Raw genomic sequence first — 9,228 nt, forward strand, 5'->3', positions numbered from 1 at the left:
AAAACTCAATATTGTCAAAAACAGTAGATAATATAGCATGGAGCAATCAAAAATTATAGATACGTTACGTTGGAGACGTATCAGTTAACACCACATTCTCATGACCGAATTCGCAATTTGGGGCTGGTCATGACCTCTTGCCGGCTGCTCACCGGATTCGCCTCTACGAATTGGCATGTGGAAGCTCATCTTTCGTGATGGTTGATCCATGCATGCATGATAACCTAATTTTTCATAATTTTTTTTAGCATCAGTACAGACACAAGCGCTCATATACACGCGCATACACTCATCCCTATAAACGCACATACCCACACTCTACCCCTATGAGCACCTCCGAGAGACTGAGCCGGCATATCCTCCGCTCGCCGCTTCATCCATTACTCCGATCTGGAGATATACTCACTCTGAATAGGCCAGCTCCCAACTCCAGCGCGCCGCCGGATCCTTCCTCTCCCGTGTTCCCCGCCGCCATCTCGCCCCTCACTCCGTCGCCGCGGGAGCTTCTCTGCGACCATCACCTCCTCAGAGTCTACGTCTCGCCCCGCCCCGCCGGATCCTTCCTCTGCAATATGGCCTTCTCGTGGCCGGAGGCCGAGGCCATCACCTCCTCGCTGCGCCAGCAGGAGGTGGATCGCCTCTCCTGCGTGTCCAAGCTCTCCAAGGGTTTCGTCGCGAGCCCGGCCGGCAATCGGCGCGTGTGCTCGCCACCGCCGGCGGGGGGTGTCTACGTGTACCCTGACGCGCTTGAAGCTGGATTCTGCTGCGAAGAAACACCGCAACGTCTTCAGGACCTCTTCTGCGAGGTCCTTACCCACTTCGGCCTTGCGCCGAGCCAGCTTACGCCCAACGGCTGGGTCAATCAATATTAAGATCTTCTACAACCGCTGTGTTTCCTTCGGCGTGCAGCCGTCGCTGGCATTATTCCGGCAGGTCTTCGACCTGCGGAAGGTGCGCAAGACCAGAGATTACGATGATCCGTGTTGGTACGTTTTCCGTAACCCCTTTCCGGCGAAGCTGCCCTGTACCAATGCTAACTGGAAGAAGAGATATTTCCTCCTCTTCTCGCCGGCGGCGGCGTCGTGGCCTTGCCCCGTGCAGTGGGGCGAGCCATCTGAGAAATCTAAGATTCTGCCGGCGCTCGACGACAATGAGACGGCAGCGGTGGAAAAGCTGTTGGGTGCGGCGAGGCCCGACGCTGACGCCAACACCGACGCCGACGCCGACACCGACGAGCGATCGCCGTTGTCCGGGAGGAAGAGAAGTCTTGACGAGGCTAACATGCCCCTGGTTGAGGTATGCTTGATAAAAACCAAATCGCCCAGCCCTTTTCCATCGTTTATTATGTGCATGTGCATGTCTTCATCGGCGTTGTCTTATCAATCGCAGGTCATGGAGAAGCAGATGAAGATGCAGAAATTGGTCGCACAGAAGGTGGAGGCGGAAGTGAAAAATTTGAGGGCCGAGCTGAGCGTTGCCAAGGAGGAGGCCAAGAAGGCGGCCGCACTACAGGAGGAGCTGGAGAAGCGGAAGGTCGCTGAGGCCAAGAAGGCGGCCGCACATCAGGAGAAGCTGAGAGCCGTCAAGGTCGCGGAGGTGAAAAAATTGAGGGCCGAGCTGAGCATTGCCAAGGAGGAGGCAAAGGCGGAGGCCAAGAAGGCGACCGCACTACAGGAGGAGCTGGAGAAGCGGAAGGCGGAGGCCAAGAAGGCGGCCGAACTACAGGAGAAGCTGAGAGCCGCCGAGGCCGAGAAGGTGGCCGCTCAACAGAAGCTGGAGAAGCTGAGAGATGCCGAGGCCAAGAAGGCGGCCACTCTTCAGACGGAGCTGGACAAGATGAAAGCCGGCAAGGACAGGAAGTCGGATCATACTACGGTGAAGACGAGTGCAGAATTTGACATTTACCTCAGTTAACTCTTTGATTAGCTGTTCCTGTTCGTCAGGTAATAACAAGCGTATCTACTTAGTAGTATGATCGCTTTTGTCCCATGCTTATCCCTCTCTAGCAAATGTGGACTTTTTGGCAGTTTGGTAGTATGATGGACTCCTAATATGAAATTACTTGTGCTACTTTACATATGCCACAATTTGGTCCTATCTACATTTTCGAAATTGCTGTTCAAAGGTTTTGTCATATATTGTCGCACACTCGCACCTGATGTCAGAACGCTATGTTTCGTCAGTGTTTTTGAGGGTTATATCCCTTCATCTTCATCTAGCCTTAACTCGCAAGGCTGTACTCCCTCCGTTTCTAAATTAGGGCCAGGTTTTGTCTGACCAATCGCTGCTAGGTCCTATATTTCCTTCCAGTTCCTCCTAGATGCTGCAGCTTCCACACCATAACCACGGCGAATGTAGCTAACCTGACGGTGATATTCAGGTACAAGACAGCACAGCACACGATATTCAAGTGGTACTGGTTTCCATAGCTAGCCAGCAGCATGCAGTACTACTGTAGTGCTGCATGTTGTTGTTCTTGCCCACCGACCTTGTTGGAGGCATCGATTTTCTACCATGCATGGGACCTCCCGTGCATGCATGCATCACATTTTTATTGCTGTGTGGGGCCTCTGTTTTCTCCCACCTAACATACATTCACATGTTAATCTGTACTGACTAGTAGGTTTCATTCAAATAAATAGATGCCTAATGTATGTTGAAATAAAAGTTTGTTTTACATTCTGTTTGCACAATTATGTTTTTTACAAAGTCTTTAAAACAAGACCAATATTGAATATATTTTTAGAAAACTTTTGACAACTAAATCACCATGCTTCGAACTTGTTCCATACATATTTATTAATTCCATGTGAAAAATTAATAATGTATTTCACAAAATTATTATCTTATTGTTTCACTATGGCTCCCCATGTTCCGTTGCATTTCATAATGATACATTGTGTGCCAATGTGTATCAAACTGATTCTTAGTAATCTAAAAGTTTGTAAATATTAATATATTTTATTGCAACAAAACTTTGACCTTATCTAGTGTTTAACAAAACATGGCATAGTTATGTGTACTCTTATAGTGTTTCACTATGTTTCAGAATTTAAAATTTAAAATTTATTGAAATATATTCAAAAGTGGTCTCATTTCAAAGGTCTCGTCGTCAAAAACACAAATATGAAAACGGATCATAAATTGTACTTTTGGTTCATAAGACAAATTAGATTTGAACTTGGAAATAAAATGAAAAAACATGGGATGGTGGAACATAGGTGGAACAGTGTACTTGCATGTGATGAGAGAAATAACTAACTAACTGCCAGCGGTATAAATGCATGGCATCGGATCTCCAAGCAAACCAACAACGGTACCTCCCGTGCATGGGAGATTAGCTTTTCTCGGCATCTGCATGCCTGCACGCAGCATTATCTTGTCGTGCATAGGAACGGTGTTCCTCTTAATTAGTTAGCAGCACTCTGAACTTCTGTCAACCCTTCAATTGATTTGTCCCCTAGTTAGTTGTAGTGAGCTAGCCCTTGTCTGATTGCTGACCGGCTAATTAGTGGCCATCAGCCTCCCAACTTGGAAGCTAATCTCGTGGCACAAATCTCGCCATGCTCATTTGCTTACCTGTAATGGGGAGTGGTCTGGACTCTGGACAGCTCAGCTCTGAACCTTAAAGATCGATCGGTGCTGTTGGTTTTGCATGCTGTTTCTTCCTCGTAGCTGAAGGTTCTTCGGATACATCCATTGGCATGTCGCCCAAAAGATGTCCGCAACGCTTTATGTCCCAAAATAATTTAGGCATAAAATATGCCTAGGTAGCTAACAACCGTGTGATCCGGCGAAAATCTGCATTTTTTAATTTGGGAGAAGAGAAGACAGTTCCAAGATCATACTAATAAATAATCTAAGTCACCGATGTGACAAACCTGGCATGATTTGGTTCTTGGACTACTGATCATGACAAGACAACAATCACGGGCAACTTAAATGTGGAGAATGGCATACTCATGTACATTTGTCGTGCTGTCCTACTTGTTCACTAGCCGTATTTTTAATCTGTAAGGGTCTCTAGGCATGTTTTTTCTAAGTACAGATGTGTTTTAGCTTCACGCAAAAAAAAAAGAGATGTGTTTTAGCATGTCTGGATTAATTTTGTGGTTTTACCAATTCTCATCTGACGTGGAAATAAAAAAAGGATCAAACATCGTGTGCATGATGTGCCGACGATCATTTACGTGGCATGCATCATGCATGCGTGCTCCGATGTGAGGCTGCAGTGACAATGTCGGCAATCAGTCCCTGCACACGCCCACTGTTCTGATTTCAGAACCATGAGCAGCACTAACGATCAACCCACACAGTCCCTCCACTTTGTTTGCTTGCGCTAGTGCATTAGGAAGGCAGGGCCTCCACTTTGCCATTCATGAATTACTACTCTGAACCGAAGAGGCCAACACCAGCACTATAGAGAGTTCAGAGAACCTGAGTCTACCCGAACGAACCATATTTTGTCTATTCATCTAGAAAAAAAAGTAGGAAAAATACCACAGGAAGTTGACTCATTATATTACACAAAAGATCGACAAACTAGCCAGTGCAAAGGGATTCCCTTTCAATGTGCCTCTCTCGCCCTTACCGCTCCCTCGGTGTTCGGCTGCGAAAACCCTTTCATGCCATGGTGGTGGAGTTGGGAAGAAGGATGGTGGCAATAGGATGCGGTGGCTGCGAGTAGGGATGTCAACCGGGTCTCGTTTAATCTCGTTTAAAGTCCACTTATGATATGATAGTTCAAAAAAGTTTTTTGTTTGTTTGAGGAAAATGAACCATCAAGCTAGCAAAAATTGCCTAAACGGGATTGCGGACGCCATTTATTTGCCACTTACATCCCTAGCTGTGAGTGATTGGTCGGATGACACAAGATGCTGCGGCGGGAGTGGCAGCGGCCCTGTGCACAACATACTTGGTGTGTGATGGCGACTCAGACACGTCCGATGGTCATCGACAGGCTTTCGTTACCCGATCCATCAAGGACGGCTGCCTCTGTTCTCACGGAGGATGCTTGGGCAACGACCCCAGGGTTATGGTGGATGGTGGAGGTCATTCACACTGATGTGAAGTGGTAGCGGCTAGTTCTGCATTGATGGCTTTGATAGGCATATTCCCGCTCACTCTGGCAGAGCATTGGCAAGTGTGACCGTTGGAAGATCCATTGTCAAGATGGTGTTTGGAAGTTGGAACACATTCATGTCTGGGGAGAAAACTCTTGTTCTGGCCTTTGCTTGTTGGGCTCAGCAGTGGGGTCATGTCCTTGATAAATTGGGGGAATATGAGTTATAATTAGTTGATTGTGATTGCATGAGAATACCCTTTTAAAGTGTCTTTAAGACTCATGCAGGCTTTTAGGGGGGGTGGGGGGTGGGGGGGGGAGTCTGCCCGATGCAAAAATCATATCGTAATGGTTCTGATATAGTTGGTTTTGTTATGTACTCTACTTGTTGATGATGACTTTGGCCTCAATGGCTTACATTAATTGATGTAGAGGCCGGGGGTTCCAACCTCCTTAAACAAAAAGAATCCAAAAGTTTGAAATGATTTGTCGCACCAGCGGTTATTTAGATTTCTGATCTGTATTCAGCCATGGGTTCTTCATGACGAGGCATGTTATGGTACTGTGGTTTTCATGTTACTCCCTCCAATCTAAATTAATTGATGCAACCTCTACACATTACATTGTATAGAGGTTGCATCAATTTATTCGGATAGGAGGGAGTAGTTGTTAACAGTTGCAATGATAAAAGTGTATAGCATTACGACATAATAGTGCATATGCTATGCAATGTTTCTGTAGGGTTAGTGTGTGGCTGTTCAAGTGTTAGCAACAAGGGATAATAAAAGCCATAGAAGTCCTATCATGTAACCCTTTTTTTGTGGAGAATGATGTTAAGTAATCTAATAACCGAGTTACTCTAACATGGTAATTAAGTGACTATAATGCACACAAGCAACATTAATTTGAAAACTATTAGTGGAAGAAATCGTCGAAATATATCAAACATGGAATTTAGTTTCAAAGAACTCGTCACAACGAATCGTTAATTGGATCTGCGAGTTGACAGAAGGAAATATTTTAAAATTTTAATTCTTGAGAAATATCTACTGGTGTCATCCTTAGGGCATCTTCAATGCTGACCTGCTAATTTTCTCCGGCATCCGTCCACTGACAACGGGACTAGTCCGCGGACATGGATGTGGGAGCCGGTCATCCAAAGCTGCCCTCGTCCATTTCAAGCACTCTTTGAACTAAACTGGCGAAATTCATGCAAACACGACATATATCATCAAAGTTCGGATAGAAAATAGCATAAATCATCCATACTTAGCATGCACATATAGTCTAGTACATCAATATATAGTTCAAATTGAACAAGATTAACCGGATGTTCAATTAGTTTTTCACGAACGGATTATGTCGTCCCACACGTACTACCCCTTGAACTTCATCCAAAAGTGCATGTACATAAATGGCCATCCCTCTGTCCTGTTGTACATCACGGCAGCGCGTACGAGCTACACAATATGTAGAGCAACATTGAATAAATGAATGAATTAATCAATCAATAAGTTGAGCAAGAAGAAGCAAAACTTATGATCTCTGCGGTTGTCGCATACAATGTCCACCTTGCCTCCAACATATTAACCATGCCAAAAAAACATGATGACGTTGGTCTGGATGACATACCATCGATACGATAACGACCTCATATTGCGATCATGGATGGTGTGCATGTCCTAGGGTGCAATGTGCTTTTGCGCGTGAAACAAATCATGCACACGTTGCCAGAATGCCCCCCCCCCCCTATGCTCCCGCCTACGAAATCAGCGGATACGGTCAACCATAAATCGCACAACAACTCATCCTCCATGGTCGAGTACCCCGTCATCCTTCGTACTCTAAAAACGACATGGTGTTTGAAAAGAAGCTCAATGACCTTTGACCAAACACCAACTGGGCGTGGTGTCCGCCATGGACGAATTTGACAGGGGGGCGGAGTGTACCTGGCTACAGATGGGTCTTGGATGGATGACACAGTCATAAAAGGCGAGCGGGCGCGTCGATGCTAGTTGTGAATGTCCGACAATGCATGTGTGTCGGCCGGACAGGTACAGTGGCGCATCGGAGGAGGAGGGTGCCAATGCGGAGCAAGGGGGAGAAGGGCGGATTGCAAGAGATCGGGAGGGGGATTTAGTGAGCCAGGGGTGTCGGAGTCCTATGATACATCTCCAACGTATCTAAGATTTTTTATTGTTTCATGCTCTTATATTATCAATCTTGGATAATTGATATGCACTTTTATGCTATTTATATCATTTTTGGAACTAACCTATTAACCCAGTGCCGAGTGCCAATTGCTGCTTTCTGCCTTTTTTTGATTTTCCAGAAAATCTGTACCAAATAGAGTCCAAACACTACAAAACTTTTTGATGATTTTTTTCTGGGCATAAGAGACCCTAAAAGCTTCAGGAGGAGTCCAGAGGAGAAACGAGGAGATGGCAAGGCAACAGGGCACGACCAGGGGGGTATGGCGTGCCATGTTACCTTGTGGGCCGCACATGGCTCCGTCTGACCTAATTCCACTTCTATAAATTCTCAAATATTAGGAACCCCAGAGAGCCACCCGAAATACTTTTTCCACTGCCGCAAGCTTCTGTTCCTCCGCGATCCCATCTGGAGGCCTTTTCCGGTACTTCACTAGAGGGGGAATCGAGCACGGAGGTCTTCTACATCATCCTTGCTGCCTTCGATGATGCGTGACTAGTTTACCACATCCCTATACGGGTCCATAGCTACTAGCTAGATGGCTTCTTCTCTCTCGTTGATCTTCAATACAATGTTCTTCTCGATTTTCTAGAGTTCTATTCGATGTACTCTTCTTTTGCAGTGTGTTTGTTGGGATCCAATGAATTGTGAGTTTATGATTAAGATATTCATTGAAAGTAATTGAGTCTTTTCTGAACATTATTATGCATGATTGTTATAGCTTTGTTGTTCTTGCCCACCGAGCTTGGAGGCATCTGCATGCCTGCACACAGCATTATCTTGTGGTGTTCCTCTTAATTAGTTAGCAGCACTCTGAACTTCTGTCAACCCTTCAATTGATTTGTCCCCTAGTTAGTTGTAGTGAGCTAGCCCTTGTCTGATTGCTTACCGGCTAATTAGTGGCCATCAACCTCCCAACTTGGAAGCTAATCTCGCCGCACAAATCCCGACATGCTCATTTGCTTACCTGTAATGGGGAGTGGGTCTGGACAGCTCAGCTCTGAACCTTAAAGATCGATCGGTGCTGTTGTTTTGCATGCTGTTTCTTCCTCGTAGCTGAAGGTTCTTCGGATACATCCATTGGCATGTCGCCGGAAAGATGTCTGCAACGCTTTATGCCCTAAAATAATTTAGGCATACACTATGGCTAGGTAGTTAGTAACAACGTACCGTGTGATCCGGCGGGAATCTGCATTTCTTAATTGGGAAGAAGAGGAGACAGTTCCAAGACCATGAATAATCTAAGTCGCCGATGTGACAAACCTGGCATGATTTGGTTCTTGGACTACTGATCATGACAAGACCACAATCACGGGCAAGTTAAATGCGGAGAATGGCGTACTCATGTACATGTGTCATGCTGTCCTACTTGTTCTCTAGGCTTTGTTTCTTTAATGCAGGTTTCTCTAGGCTTGTTTTTTCAGTACAGGTTTTTGGGCAGTTTACATGTATAGTAGTATAATGTCTTCATTAATTTTGTTGTTTTACCAATTCTCATTTTACGTGAAAATAAAAAGGTATCAACTTCGTGTGCATGATGTGCCGAGTATCATGTTCGTGGCATGCATGCATGCTCCGATGTGAGGCTGCAGTGGCAATGTCGGCAATCAGTCCCTGCACGCGCCCACTGTTCTGATTGCAGAACCATGAACAACACTAACAAAACATGGTAACGGTGGTCTTGATGGCGTATCATTGATACAATAATGACCTCATATTGCGATCATGGATGATGTGCATGTCATAGGACGCAATGTGTTTTCGTGCGTGAAACGAATTATACACACGCTGCCAGAACGGCCCCCCTCTGCTCCAGTCTATAAAATCAGCAGATATGACCAACCACGCAACGCACAACAACTCGTCCTCCATGGCCGAGTACCCCGCCATCCTTTGTACTCTAGAAAAACGACATGGAGTTCGAAAATAAGCTTATTGGCATTTGATCAAACACT

The 9,228-nt window shown here is 45.6% G+C and overlaps 1 pseudogene; it reads left to right on the forward strand.

The window, feature by feature from the left end:
* The first annotated feature begins 326 nt into the window (after nucleotides 1-326).
* Nucleotides 327-1,914, forward strand: LOC147987571 (uncharacterized; annotated as a pseudogene).
* Nucleotides 1,915-9,228: the final 7,314 nt, after the last annotated feature.

Source organism: Triticum urartu, chromosome 2A (assembly GCF_056163025.1).
Source record: "Triticum urartu cultivar PI428250 chromosome 2A, HENAU_Tu73, whole genome shotgun sequence".
NCBI lineage: Eukaryota > Viridiplantae > Streptophyta > Magnoliopsida > Poales > Poaceae > Triticum > Triticum urartu.